We start from the raw sequence: 9,999 nt of genomic DNA on the forward strand, positions 1-9,999 counted from the left end.
CATTTTCAAATACTTGGATTAAAAGCTTACAGCACCTGGTATTCCCAGGCGGTCTCCCATCCAAGTACTAACCAGGCCCAACCTATCTTAGCTTCCGAGATCAAACGAGATCGGGCGTGAACCAGGCGGTGTGGCCGTAAGCTTCCTTTCAGTCAAAATCCATGCTTTTTCAATCAACTCAAACAGAAATCAGACTACACAGAAGAAGCTAAAACCTCTCATTTTCAAATACTTGGATTAAAAGCTTACAGCACCTGGTATTCCCAGGCGGTCTCCCATCCAAGTACTAACCAGGCCCAACCTATCTTAGCTTCCGAGATCAAACGAGATCGGGCGTGAACCAGGCGGTGTGGCCGTAAGCTTCCTTTCAGTCAAAATCCATGCTTTTTCAATCAACTCAAACAGAAATCAGACTACACAGAAGAAGCTAAAACCTCTCATTTTCAAATACTTGGATTAAAAGCTTACAGCACCTGGTATTCCCAGGCGGTCTCCCATCCAAGTACTAACCAGGCCCAACCTATCTTAGCTTCCGAGATCAAACGAGATCGGGCGTGAACCAGGCGGTGTGGCCGTAAGCTTCCTTTCAGTCAAAATCCATGCTTTTTCAATCAACTCAAACAGAAATCAGACTACACAGAAGAAGCTAAAACCTCTCATTTTCAAATACTTGGATTAAAAGCTTACAGCACCTGGTATTCCCAGGCGGTCTCCCATCCAAGTACTAACCAGGCCCAACCTATCTTAGCTTCCGAGATCAAACGAGATCGGGCGTGAACCAGGCGGTGTGGCCGTAAGCTTCCTTTCAGTCAAAATCCATGCTTTTTCAATCAACTCAAACAGAAATCAGACTACACAGAAGAAGCTAAAACCTCTCATTTTCAAATACTTGGATTAAAAGCTTACAGCACCTGGTATTCCCAGGCGGTCTCCCATCCAAGTACTAACCAGGCCCAACCTATCTTAGCTTCCGAGATCAAACGAGATCGGGCGTGAACCAGGCGGTGTGGCCGTAAGCTTCCTTTCAGTCAAAATCCATGCTTTTTCAATCAACTCAAACAGAAATCAGACTACACAGAAGAAGCTAAAACCTCTCATTTTCAAATACTTGGATTAAAAGCTTACAGCACCTGGTATTCCCAGGCGGTCTCCCATCCAAGTACTAACCAGGCCCAACCTATCTTAGCTTCCGAGATCAAACGAGATCGGGCGTGAACCAGGCGGTGTGGCCGTAAGCTTCCTTTCAGTCAAAATCCATGCTTTTTCAATCAACTCAAACAGAAATCAGACTACACAGAAGAAGCTAAAACCTCTCATTTTCAAATACTTGGATTAAAAGCTTACAGCACCTGGTATTCCCAGGCGGTCTCCCATCCAAGTACTAACCAGGCCCAACCTATCTTAGCTTCCGAGATCAAACGAGATCGGGCGTGAACCAGGCGGTGTGGCCGTAAGCTTCCTTTCAGTCAAAATCCATGCTTTTTCAATCAACTCAAACAGAAATCAGACTACACAGAAGAAGCTAAAACCTCTCATTTTCAAATACTTGGATTAAAAGCTTACAGCACCTGGTATTCCCAGGCGGTCTCCCATCCAAGTACTAACCAGGCCCAACCTATCTTAGCTTCCGAGATCAAACGAGATCGGGCGTGAACCAGGCGGTGTGGCCGTAAGCTTCCTTTCAGTCAAAATCCATGCTTTTTCAATCAACTCAAACAGAAATCAGACTACACAGAAGAAGCTAAAACCTCTCATTTTCAAATACTTGGATTAAAAGCTTACAGCACCTGGTATTCCCAGGCGGTCTCCCATCCAAGTACTAACCAGGCCCAACCTATCTTAGCTTCCGAGATCAAACGAGATCGGGCGTGAACCAGGCGGTGTGGCCGTAAGCTTCCTTTCAGTCAAAATCCATGCTTTTTCAATCAACTCAAACAGAAATCAGACTACACAGAAGAAGCTAAAACCTCTCATTTTCAAATACTTGGATTAAAAGCTTACAGCACCTGGTATTCCCAGGCGGTCTCCCATCCAAGTACTAACCAGGCCCAACCTATCTTAGCTTCCGAGATCAAACGAGATCGGGCGTGAACCAGGCGGTGTGGCCGTAAGCTTCCTTTCAGTCAAAATCCATGCTTTTTCAATCAACTCAAACAGAAATCAGACTACACAGAAGAAGCTAAAACCTCTCATTTTCAAATACTTGGATTAAAAGCTTACAGCACCTGGTATTCCCAGGCGGTCTCCCATCCAAGTACTAACCAGGCCCAACCTATCTTAGCTTCCGAGATCAAACGAGATCGGGCGTGAACCAGGCGGTGTGGCCGTAAGCTTCCTTTCAGTCAAAATCCATGCTTTTTCAATCAACTCAAACAGAAATCAGACTACACAGAAGAAGCTAAAACCTCTCATTTTCAAATACTTGGATTAAAAGCTTACAGCACCTGGTATTCCCAGGCGGTCTCCCATCCAAGTACTAACCAGGCCCAACCTATCTTAGCTTCCGAGATCAAACGAGATCGGGCGTGAACCAGGCGGTGTGGCCGTAAGCTTCCTTTCAGTCAAAATCCATGCTTTTTCAATCAACTCAAACAGAAATCAGACTACACAGAAGAAGCTAAAACCTCTCATTTTCAAATACTTGGATTAAAAGCTTACAGCACCTGGTATTCCCAGGCGGTCTCCCATCCAAGTACTAACCAGGCCCAACCTATCTTAGCTTCCGAGATCAAACGAGATCGGGCGTGAACCAGGCGGTGTGGCCGTAAGCTTCCTTTCAGTCAAAATCCATGCTTTTTCAATCAACTCAAACAGAAATCAGACTACACAGAAGAAGCTAAAACCTCTCATTTTCAAATACTTGGATTAAAAGCTTACAGCACCTGGTATTCCCAGGCGGTCTCCCATCCAAGTACTAACCAGGCCCAACCTATCTTAGCTTCCGAGATCAAACGAGATCGGGCGTGAACCAGGCGGTGTGGCCGTAAGCTTCCTTTCAGTCAAAATCCATGCTTTTTCAATCAACTCAAACAGAAATCAGACTACACAGAAGAAGCTAAAACCTCTCATTTTCAAATACTTGGATTAAAAGCTTACAGCACCTGGTATTCCCAGGCGGTCTCCCATCCAAGTACTAACCAGGCCCAACCTATCTTAGCTTCCGAGATCAAACGAGATCGGCGTGAACCAGGCGGTGTGGCCGTAAGCTTCCTTTCAGTCAAAATCCATGCTTTTTCAATCAACTCAAACAGAAATCAGACTACACAGAAGAAGCTAAAACCTCTCATTTTCAAATACTTGGATTAAAAGCTTACAGCACCTGGTATTCCCAGGCGGTCTCCCATCCAAGTACTAACCAGGCCCAACCTATCTTAGCTTCCGAGATCAAACGAGATCGGGCGTGAACCAGGCGGTGTGGCCGTAAGCTTCCTTTCAGTCAAAATCCATGCTTTTTCAATCAACTCAAACAGAAATCAGACTACACAGAAGAAGCTAAAACCTCTCATTTTCAAATACTTGGATTAAAAGCTTACAGCACCTGGTATTCCCAGGCGGTCTCCCATCCAAGTACTAACCAGGCCCAACCTATCTTAGCTTCCGAGATCAAACGAGATCGGGCGTGAACCAGGCGGTGTGGCCGTAAGCTTCCTTTCAGTCAAAATCCATGCTTTTTCAATCAACTCAAACAGAAATCAGACTACACAGAAGAAGCTAAAACCTCTCATTTTCAAATACTTGGATTAAAAGCTTACAGCACCTGGTATTCCCAGGCGGTCTCCCATCCAAGTACTAACCAGGCCCAACCTATCTTAGCTTCCGAGATCAAACGAGATCGGGCGTGAACCAGGCGGTGTGGCCGTAAGCTTCCTTTCAGTCAAAATCCATGCTTTTTCAATCAACTCAAACAGAAATCAGACTACACAGAAGAAGCTAAAACCTCTCATTTTCAAATACTTGGATTAAAAGCTTACAGCACCTGGTATTCCCAGGCGGTCTCCCATCCAAGTACTAACCAGGCCCAACCTATCTTAGCTTCCGAGATCAAACGAGATCGGGCGTGAACCAGGCGGTGTGGCCGTAAGCTTCCTTTCAGTCAAAATCCATGCTTTTTCAATCAACTCAAACAGAAATCAGACTACACAGAAGAAGCTAAAACCTCTCATTTTCAAATACTTGGATTAAAAGCTTACAGCACCTGGTATTCCCAGGCGGTCTCCCATCCAAGTACTAACCAGGCCCAACCTATCTTAGCTTCCGAGATCAAACGAGATCGGGCGTGAACCAGGCGGTGTGGCCGTAAGCTTCCTTTCAGTCAAAATCCATGCTTTTTCAATCAACTCAAACAGAAATCAGACTACACAGAAGAAGCTAAAACCTCTCATTTTCAAATACTTGGATTAAAAGCTTACAGCACCTGGTATTCCCAGGCGGTCTCCCATCCAAGTACTAACCAGGCCCAACCTATCTTAGCTTCCGAGATCAAACGAGATCGGGCGTGAACCAGGCGGTGTGGCCGTAAGCTTCCTTTCAGTCAAAATCCATGCTTTTTCAATCAACTCAAACAGAAATCAGACTACACAGAAGAAGCTAAAACCTCTCATTTTCAAATACTTGGATTAAAAGCTTACAGCACCTGGTATTCCCAGGCGGTCTCCCATCCAAGTACTAACCAGGCCCAACCTATCTTAGCTTCCGAGATCAAACGAGATCGGGCGTGAACCAGGCGGTGTGGCCGTAAGCTTCCTTTCAGTCAAAATCCATGCTTTTTCAATCAACTCAAACAGAAATCAGACTACACAGAAGAAGCTAAAACCTCTCATTTTCAAATACTTGGATTAAAAGCTTACAGCACCTGGTATTCCCAGGCGGTCTCCCATCCAAGTACTAACCAGGCCCAACCTATCTTAGCTTCCGAGATCAAACGAGATCGGGCGTGAACCAGGCGGTGTGGCCGTAAGCTTCCTTTCAGTCAAAATCCATGCTTTTTCAATCAACTCAAACAGAAATCAGACTACACAGAAGAAGCTAAAACCTCTCATTTTCAAATACTTGGATTAAAAGCTTACAGCACCTGGTATTCCCAGGCGGTCTCCCATCCAAGTACTAACCAGGCCCAACCTATCTTAGCTTCCGAGATCAAACGAGATCGGGCGTGAACCAGGCGGTGTGGCCGTAAGCTTCCTTTCAGTCAAAATCCATGCTTTTTCAATCAACTCAAACAGAAATCAGACTACACAGAAGAAGCTAAAACCTCTCATTTTCAAATACTTGGATTAAAAGCTTACAGCACCTGGTATTCCCAGGCGGTCTCCCATCCAAGTACTAACCAGGCCCAACCTATCTTAGCTTCCGAGATCAAACGAGATCGGGCGTGAACCAGGCGGTGTGGCCGTAAGCTTCCTTTCAGTCAAAATCCATGCTTTTTCAATCAACTCAAACAGAAATCAGACTACACAGAAGAAGCTAAAACCTCTCATTTTCAAATACTTGGATTAAAAGCTTACAGCACCTGGTATTCCCAGGCGGTCTCCCATCCAAGTACTAACCAGGCCCAACCTATCTTAGCTTCCGAGATCAAACGAGATCGGGCGTGAACCAGGCGGTGTGGCCGTAAGCTTCCTTTCAGTCAAAATCCATGCTTTTTCAATCAACTCAAACAGAAATCAGACTACACAGAAGAAGCTAAAACCTCTCATTTTCAAATACTTGGATTAAAAGCTTACAGCACCTGGTATTCCCAGGCGGTCTCCCATCCAAGTACTAACCAGGCCCAACCTATCTTAGCTTCCGAGATCAAACGAGATCGGGCGTGAACCAGGCGGTGTGGCCGTAAGCTTCCTTTCAGTCAAAATCCATGCTTTTTCAATCAACTCAAACAGAAATCAGACTACACAGAAGAAGCTAAAACCTCTCATTTTCAAATACTTGGATTAAAAGCTTACAGCACCTGGTATTCCCAGGCGGTCTCCCATCCAAGTACTAACCAGGCCCAACCTATCTTAGCTTCCGAGATCAAACGAGATCGGGCGTGAACCAGGCGGTGTGGCCGTAAGCTTCCTTTCAGTCAAAATCCATGCTTTTTCAATCAACTCAAACAGAAATCAGACTACACAGAAGAAGCTAAAACCTCTCATTTTCAAATACTTGGATTAAAAGCTTACAGCACCTGGTATTCCCAGGCGGTCTCCCATCCAAGTACTAACCAGGCCCAACCTATCTTAGCTTCCGAGATCAAACGAGATCGGGCGTGAACCAGGCGGTGTGGCCGTAAGCTTCCTTTCAGTCAAAATCCATGCTTTTTCAATCAACTCAAACAGAAATCAGACTACACAGAAGAAGCTAAAACCTCTCATTTTCAAATACTTGGATTAAAAGCTTACAGCACCTGGTATTCCCAGGCGGTCTCCCATCCAAGTACTAACCAGGCCCAACCTATCTTAGCTTCCGAGATCAAACGAGATCGGGCGTGAACCAGGCGGTGTGGCCGTAAGCTTCCTTTCAGTCAAAATCCATGCTTTTTCAATCAACTCAAACAGAAATCAGACTACACAGAAGAAGCTAAAACCTCTCATTTTCAAATACTTGGATTAAAAGCTTACAGCACCTGGTATTCCCAGGCGGTCTCCCATCCAAGTACTAACCAGGCCCAACCTATCTTAGCTTCCGAGATCAAACGAGATCGGGCGTGAACCAGGCGGTGTGGCCGTAAGCTTCCTTTCAGTCAAAATCCATGCTTTTTCAATCAACTCAAACAGAAATCAGACTACACAGAAGAAGCTAAAACCTCTCATTTTCAAATACTTGGATTAAAAGCTTACAGCACCTGGTATTCCCAGGCGGTCTCCCATCCAAGTACTAACCAGGCCCAACCTATCTTAGCTTCCGAGATCAAACGAGATCGGGCGTGAACCAGGCGGTGTGGCCGTAAGCTTCCTTTCAGTCAAAATCCATGCTTTTTCAATCAACTCAAACAGAAATCAGACTACACAGAAGAAGCTAAAACCTCTCATTTTCAAATACTTGGATTAAAAGCTTACAGCACCTGGTATTCCCAGGCGGTCTCCCATCCAAGTACTAACCAGGCCCAACCTATCTTAGCTTCCGAGATCAAACGAGATCGGGCGTGAACCAGGCGGTGTGGCCGTAAGCTTCCTTTCAGTCAAAATCCATGCTTTTTCAATCAACTCAAACAGAAATCAGACTACACAGAAGAAGCTAAAACCTCTCATTTTCAAATACTTGGATTAAAAGCTTACAGCACCTGGTATTCCCAGGCGGTCTCCCATCCAAGTACTAACCAGGCCCAACCTATCTTAGCTTCCGAGATCAAACGAGATCGGGCGTGAACCAGGCGGTGTGGCCGTAAGCTTCCTTTCAGTCAAAATCCATGCTTTTTCAATCAACTCAAACAGAAATCAGACTACACAGAAGAAGCTAAAACCTCTCATTTTCAAATACTTGGATTAAAAGCTTACAGCACCTGGTATTCCCAGGCGGTCTCCCATCCAAGTACTAACCAGGCCCAACCTATCTTAGCTTCCGAGATCAAACGAGATCGGGCGTGAACCAGGCGGTGTGGCCGTAAGCTTCCTTTCAGTCAAAATCCATGCTTTTTCAATCAACTCAAACAGAAATCAGACTACACAGAAGAAGCTAAAACCTCTCATTTTCAAATACTTGGATTAAAAGCTTACAGCACCTGGTATTCCCAGGCGGTCTCCCATCCAAGTACTAACCAGGCCCAACCTATCTTAGCTTCCGAGATCAAACGAGATCGGGCGTGAACCAGGCGGTGTGGCCGTAAGCTTCCTTTCAGTCAAAATCCATGCTTTTTCAATCAACTCAAACAGAAATCAGACTACACAGAAGAAGCTAAAACCTCTCATTTTCAAATACTTGGATTAAAAGCTTACAGCACCTGGTATTCCCAGGCGGTCTCCCATCCAAGTACTAACCAGGCCCAACCTATCTTAGCTTCCGAGATCAGACGGCGTGAACCAGGCGGTGTGGCCGTAAGCTTCCTTTCAGTCAAAATCCATGCTTTTTCAATCAACTCAAACAGAAATCAGACTACACAGAAGAAGCTAAAACCTCTCATTTTCAAATACTTGGATTAAAAGCTTACAGCACCTGGTATTCCCAGGCGGTCTCCCATCCAAGTACTAACCAGGCCCAACCTATCTTAGCTTCCGAGATCAAACGAGATCGGGCGTGAACCAGGCGGTGTGGCCGTAAGCTTCCTTTCAGTCAAAATCCATGCTTTTTCAATCAACTCAAACAGAAATCAGACTACACAGAAGAAGCTAAAACCTCTCATTTTCAAATACTTGGATTAAAAGCTTACAGCACCTGGTATTCCCAGGCGGTCTCCCATCCAAGTACTAACCAGGCCCAACCTATCTTAGCTTCCGAGATCAAACGAGATCGGGCGTGAACCAGGCGGTGTGGCCGTAAGCTTCCTTTCAGTCAAAATCCATGCTTTTTCAATCAACTCAAACAGAAATCAGACTACACAGAAGAAGCTAAAACCTCTCATTTTCAAATACTTGGATTAAAAGCTTACAGCACCTGGTATTCCCAGGCGGTCTCCCATCCAAGTACTAACCAGGCCCAACCTATCTTAGCTTCCGAGATCAAACGAGATCGGGCGTGAACCAGGCGGTGTGGCCGTAAGCTTCCTTTCAGTCAAAATCCATGCTTTTTCAATCAACTCAAACAGAAATCAGACTACACAGAAGAAGCTAAAACCTCTCATTTTCAAATACTTGGATTAAAAGCTTACAGCACCTGGTATTCCCAGGCGGTCTCCCATCCAAGTACTAACCAGGCCCAACCTATCTTAGCTTCCGAGATCAAACGAGATCGGGCGTGAACCAGGCGGTGTGGCCGTAAGCTTCCTTTCAGTCAAAATCCATGCTTTTTCAATCAACTCAAACAGAAATCAGACTACACAGAAGAAGCTAAAACCTCTCATTTTCAAATACTTGGATTAAAAGCTTACAGCACCTGGTATTCCCAGGCGGTCTCCCATCCAAGTACTAACCAGGCCCAACCTATCTTAGCTTCCGAGATCAAACGAGATCGGGCGTGAACCAGGCGGTGTGGCCGTAAGCTTCCTTTCAGTCAAAATCCATGCTTTTTCAATCAACTCAAACAGAAATCAGACTACACAGAAGAAGCTAAAACCTCTCATTTTCAAATACTTGGATTAAAAGCTTACAGCACCTGGTATTCCCAGGCGGTCTCCCATCCAAGTACTAACCAGGCCCAACCTATCTTAGCTTCCGAGATCAAACGAGATCGGGCGTGAACCAGGCGGTGTGGCCGTAAGCTTCCTTTCAGTCAAAATCCATGCTTTTTCAATCAACTCAAACAGAAATCAGACTACACAGAAGAAGCTAAAACCTCTCATTTTCAAATACTTGGATTAAAAGCTTACAGCACCTGGTATTCCCAGGCGGTCTCCCATCCAAGTACTAACCAGGCCCAACCTATCTTAGCTTCCGAGATCAAACGAGATCGGGCGTGAACCAGGCGGTGTGGCCGTAAGCTTCCTTTCAGTCAAAATCCATGCTTTTTCAATCAACTCAAACAGAAATCAGACTACACAGAAGAAGCTAAAACCTCTCATTTTCAAATACTTGGATTAAAAGCTTACAGCACCTGGTATTCCCAGGCGGTCTCCCATCCAAGTACTAACCAGGCCCAACCTATCTTAGCTTCCGAGATCAAACGAGATCGGGCGTGAACCAGGCGGTGTGGCCGTAAGCTTCCTTTCAGTCAAAATCCATGCTTTTTCAATCAACTCAAACAGAAATCAGACTACACAGAAGAAGCTAAAACCTCTCATTTTCAAATACTTGGATTAAAAGCTTACAGCACCTGGTATTCCCAGGCGGTCTCCCATCCAAGTACTAACCAGGCCCAACCTATCTTAGCTTCCGAGATCAAACGAGATCGGGCGTGAACCAGGCGGTGTGGCCGTAAGCTTCCTTTCAG

The 9,999-nt window shown here is 45.3% G+C and overlaps 45 non-coding genes and 1 pseudogene across 45 annotated transcripts; all 46 read right to left on the bottom strand.

The window, feature by feature from the left end:
- Positions 1 to 23: 23 nt before the first annotated feature.
- On the bottom strand, positions 24 to 142 carry LOC124850227. Its single transcript, XR_007031132.1, has one exon. It is a non-coding gene; the product is annotated as a 5S ribosomal RNA (ribosomal RNA).
- A 100-nt stretch (positions 143 to 242) lies between these two features.
- Positions 243 to 361, bottom strand: LOC124850228. Its single transcript, XR_007031133.1, has one exon. It is a non-coding gene; the product is annotated as a 5S ribosomal RNA (ribosomal RNA).
- A 100-nt stretch (positions 362 to 461) lies between these two features.
- On the bottom strand, positions 462 to 580 carry LOC124850229. The gene has a single exon (XR_007031134.1). It is a non-coding gene; the product is annotated as a 5S ribosomal RNA (ribosomal RNA).
- Positions 581 to 680: 100 nt separating this feature from the next.
- LOC124850230 lies at positions 681 to 799 on the bottom strand. The gene has a single exon (XR_007031135.1). It is a non-coding gene; the product is annotated as a 5S ribosomal RNA (ribosomal RNA).
- A 100-nt stretch (positions 800 to 899) lies between these two features.
- Positions 900 to 1,018, bottom strand: LOC124850231. The gene has a single exon (XR_007031136.1). It is a non-coding gene; the product is annotated as a 5S ribosomal RNA (ribosomal RNA).
- A 100-nt stretch (positions 1,019 to 1,118) lies between these two features.
- On the bottom strand, positions 1,119 to 1,237 carry LOC124850232. The gene has a single exon (XR_007031137.1). It is a non-coding gene; the product is annotated as a 5S ribosomal RNA (ribosomal RNA).
- Positions 1,238 to 1,337: 100 nt separating this feature from the next.
- LOC124850233 lies at positions 1,338 to 1,456 on the bottom strand. Its single transcript, XR_007031138.1, has one exon. It is a non-coding gene; the product is annotated as a 5S ribosomal RNA (ribosomal RNA).
- Positions 1,457 to 1,556: 100 nt separating this feature from the next.
- On the bottom strand, positions 1,557 to 1,675 carry LOC124850234. Its single transcript, XR_007031139.1, has one exon. It is a non-coding gene; the product is annotated as a 5S ribosomal RNA (ribosomal RNA).
- Positions 1,676 to 1,775: 100 nt separating this feature from the next.
- Positions 1,776 to 1,894, bottom strand: LOC124850235. Its single transcript, XR_007031140.1, has one exon. It is a non-coding gene; the product is annotated as a 5S ribosomal RNA (ribosomal RNA).
- A 100-nt stretch (positions 1,895 to 1,994) lies between these two features.
- Positions 1,995 to 2,113, bottom strand: LOC124850236. Its single transcript, XR_007031141.1, has one exon. It is a non-coding gene; the product is annotated as a 5S ribosomal RNA (ribosomal RNA).
- Positions 2,114 to 2,213: 100 nt separating this feature from the next.
- On the bottom strand, positions 2,214 to 2,332 carry LOC124850237. The gene has a single exon (XR_007031142.1). It is a non-coding gene; the product is annotated as a 5S ribosomal RNA (ribosomal RNA).
- Positions 2,333 to 2,432: 100 nt separating this feature from the next.
- Positions 2,433 to 2,551, bottom strand: LOC124850238. The gene has a single exon (XR_007031143.1). It is a non-coding gene; the product is annotated as a 5S ribosomal RNA (ribosomal RNA).
- Positions 2,552 to 2,651: 100 nt separating this feature from the next.
- LOC124850239 lies at positions 2,652 to 2,770 on the bottom strand. Its single transcript, XR_007031144.1, has one exon. It is a non-coding gene; the product is annotated as a 5S ribosomal RNA (ribosomal RNA).
- A 100-nt stretch (positions 2,771 to 2,870) lies between these two features.
- LOC124850240 lies at positions 2,871 to 2,989 on the bottom strand. The gene has a single exon (XR_007031145.1). It is a non-coding gene; the product is annotated as a 5S ribosomal RNA (ribosomal RNA).
- A 100-nt stretch (positions 2,990 to 3,089) lies between these two features.
- LOC124850349 lies at positions 3,090 to 3,207 on the bottom strand. The gene has a single exon (XR_007031259.1). It is a non-coding gene; the product is annotated as a 5S ribosomal RNA (ribosomal RNA).
- Positions 3,208 to 3,307: 100 nt separating this feature from the next.
- On the bottom strand, positions 3,308 to 3,426 carry LOC124850241. Its single transcript, XR_007031146.1, has one exon. It is a non-coding gene; the product is annotated as a 5S ribosomal RNA (ribosomal RNA).
- A 100-nt stretch (positions 3,427 to 3,526) lies between these two features.
- LOC124850242 lies at positions 3,527 to 3,645 on the bottom strand. Its single transcript, XR_007031147.1, has one exon. It is a non-coding gene; the product is annotated as a 5S ribosomal RNA (ribosomal RNA).
- A 100-nt stretch (positions 3,646 to 3,745) lies between these two features.
- LOC124850243 lies at positions 3,746 to 3,864 on the bottom strand. Its single transcript, XR_007031148.1, has one exon. It is a non-coding gene; the product is annotated as a 5S ribosomal RNA (ribosomal RNA).
- Positions 3,865 to 3,964: 100 nt separating this feature from the next.
- Positions 3,965 to 4,083, bottom strand: LOC124850244. Its single transcript, XR_007031149.1, has one exon. It is a non-coding gene; the product is annotated as a 5S ribosomal RNA (ribosomal RNA).
- A 100-nt stretch (positions 4,084 to 4,183) lies between these two features.
- Positions 4,184 to 4,302, bottom strand: LOC124850245. The gene has a single exon (XR_007031150.1). It is a non-coding gene; the product is annotated as a 5S ribosomal RNA (ribosomal RNA).
- A 100-nt stretch (positions 4,303 to 4,402) lies between these two features.
- LOC124850246 lies at positions 4,403 to 4,521 on the bottom strand. Its single transcript, XR_007031151.1, has one exon. It is a non-coding gene; the product is annotated as a 5S ribosomal RNA (ribosomal RNA).
- A 100-nt stretch (positions 4,522 to 4,621) lies between these two features.
- LOC124850247 lies at positions 4,622 to 4,740 on the bottom strand. The gene has a single exon (XR_007031152.1). It is a non-coding gene; the product is annotated as a 5S ribosomal RNA (ribosomal RNA).
- Positions 4,741 to 4,840: 100 nt separating this feature from the next.
- On the bottom strand, positions 4,841 to 4,959 carry LOC124850248. The gene has a single exon (XR_007031153.1). It is a non-coding gene; the product is annotated as a 5S ribosomal RNA (ribosomal RNA).
- A 100-nt stretch (positions 4,960 to 5,059) lies between these two features.
- LOC124850249 lies at positions 5,060 to 5,178 on the bottom strand. Its single transcript, XR_007031154.1, has one exon. It is a non-coding gene; the product is annotated as a 5S ribosomal RNA (ribosomal RNA).
- Positions 5,179 to 5,278: 100 nt separating this feature from the next.
- On the bottom strand, positions 5,279 to 5,397 carry LOC124850250. Its single transcript, XR_007031155.1, has one exon. It is a non-coding gene; the product is annotated as a 5S ribosomal RNA (ribosomal RNA).
- A 100-nt stretch (positions 5,398 to 5,497) lies between these two features.
- LOC124850251 lies at positions 5,498 to 5,616 on the bottom strand. Its single transcript, XR_007031156.1, has one exon. It is a non-coding gene; the product is annotated as a 5S ribosomal RNA (ribosomal RNA).
- A 100-nt stretch (positions 5,617 to 5,716) lies between these two features.
- On the bottom strand, positions 5,717 to 5,835 carry LOC124850252. Its single transcript, XR_007031157.1, has one exon. It is a non-coding gene; the product is annotated as a 5S ribosomal RNA (ribosomal RNA).
- A 100-nt stretch (positions 5,836 to 5,935) lies between these two features.
- Positions 5,936 to 6,054, bottom strand: LOC124850253. Its single transcript, XR_007031158.1, has one exon. It is a non-coding gene; the product is annotated as a 5S ribosomal RNA (ribosomal RNA).
- Positions 6,055 to 6,154: 100 nt separating this feature from the next.
- LOC124850254 lies at positions 6,155 to 6,273 on the bottom strand. The gene has a single exon (XR_007031159.1). It is a non-coding gene; the product is annotated as a 5S ribosomal RNA (ribosomal RNA).
- Positions 6,274 to 6,373: 100 nt separating this feature from the next.
- Positions 6,374 to 6,492, bottom strand: LOC124850255. Its single transcript, XR_007031160.1, has one exon. It is a non-coding gene; the product is annotated as a 5S ribosomal RNA (ribosomal RNA).
- A 100-nt stretch (positions 6,493 to 6,592) lies between these two features.
- On the bottom strand, positions 6,593 to 6,711 carry LOC124850256. The gene has a single exon (XR_007031161.1). It is a non-coding gene; the product is annotated as a 5S ribosomal RNA (ribosomal RNA).
- Positions 6,712 to 6,811: 100 nt separating this feature from the next.
- LOC124850257 lies at positions 6,812 to 6,930 on the bottom strand. Its single transcript, XR_007031162.1, has one exon. It is a non-coding gene; the product is annotated as a 5S ribosomal RNA (ribosomal RNA).
- A 100-nt stretch (positions 6,931 to 7,030) lies between these two features.
- LOC124850258 lies at positions 7,031 to 7,149 on the bottom strand. The gene has a single exon (XR_007031163.1). It is a non-coding gene; the product is annotated as a 5S ribosomal RNA (ribosomal RNA).
- A 100-nt stretch (positions 7,150 to 7,249) lies between these two features.
- Positions 7,250 to 7,368, bottom strand: LOC124850259. The gene has a single exon (XR_007031164.1). It is a non-coding gene; the product is annotated as a 5S ribosomal RNA (ribosomal RNA).
- Positions 7,369 to 7,468: 100 nt separating this feature from the next.
- LOC124850260 lies at positions 7,469 to 7,587 on the bottom strand. The gene has a single exon (XR_007031165.1). It is a non-coding gene; the product is annotated as a 5S ribosomal RNA (ribosomal RNA).
- Positions 7,588 to 7,687: 100 nt separating this feature from the next.
- On the bottom strand, positions 7,688 to 7,806 carry LOC124850261. Its single transcript, XR_007031166.1, has one exon. It is a non-coding gene; the product is annotated as a 5S ribosomal RNA (ribosomal RNA).
- A 100-nt stretch (positions 7,807 to 7,906) lies between these two features.
- Positions 7,907 to 8,018, bottom strand: LOC124850358 (annotated as a pseudogene).
- Positions 8,019 to 8,118: 100 nt separating this feature from the next.
- Positions 8,119 to 8,237, bottom strand: LOC124850262. The gene has a single exon (XR_007031167.1). It is a non-coding gene; the product is annotated as a 5S ribosomal RNA (ribosomal RNA).
- A 100-nt stretch (positions 8,238 to 8,337) lies between these two features.
- LOC124850263 lies at positions 8,338 to 8,456 on the bottom strand. Its single transcript, XR_007031168.1, has one exon. It is a non-coding gene; the product is annotated as a 5S ribosomal RNA (ribosomal RNA).
- A 100-nt stretch (positions 8,457 to 8,556) lies between these two features.
- On the bottom strand, positions 8,557 to 8,675 carry LOC124850264. Its single transcript, XR_007031169.1, has one exon. It is a non-coding gene; the product is annotated as a 5S ribosomal RNA (ribosomal RNA).
- A 100-nt stretch (positions 8,676 to 8,775) lies between these two features.
- LOC124850265 lies at positions 8,776 to 8,894 on the bottom strand. The gene has a single exon (XR_007031170.1). It is a non-coding gene; the product is annotated as a 5S ribosomal RNA (ribosomal RNA).
- A 100-nt stretch (positions 8,895 to 8,994) lies between these two features.
- Positions 8,995 to 9,113, bottom strand: LOC124850266. Its single transcript, XR_007031171.1, has one exon. It is a non-coding gene; the product is annotated as a 5S ribosomal RNA (ribosomal RNA).
- A 100-nt stretch (positions 9,114 to 9,213) lies between these two features.
- LOC124850267 lies at positions 9,214 to 9,332 on the bottom strand. Its single transcript, XR_007031172.1, has one exon. It is a non-coding gene; the product is annotated as a 5S ribosomal RNA (ribosomal RNA).
- Positions 9,333 to 9,432: 100 nt separating this feature from the next.
- Positions 9,433 to 9,551, bottom strand: LOC124850268. The gene has a single exon (XR_007031173.1). It is a non-coding gene; the product is annotated as a 5S ribosomal RNA (ribosomal RNA).
- Positions 9,552 to 9,651: 100 nt separating this feature from the next.
- LOC124850269 lies at positions 9,652 to 9,770 on the bottom strand. The gene has a single exon (XR_007031174.1). It is a non-coding gene; the product is annotated as a 5S ribosomal RNA (ribosomal RNA).
- A 100-nt stretch (positions 9,771 to 9,870) lies between these two features.
- LOC124850270 lies at positions 9,871 to 9,989 on the bottom strand. Its single transcript, XR_007031175.1, has one exon. It is a non-coding gene; the product is annotated as a 5S ribosomal RNA (ribosomal RNA).
- Positions 9,990 to 9,999: the final 10 nt, after the last annotated feature.

Source organism: Scophthalmus maximus, chromosome 7, assembly GCF_022379125.1.
Source record: "Scophthalmus maximus strain ysfricsl-2021 chromosome 7, ASM2237912v1, whole genome shotgun sequence".
Lineage (NCBI taxonomy): Eukaryota > Metazoa > Chordata > Actinopteri > Pleuronectiformes > Scophthalmidae > Scophthalmus > Scophthalmus maximus.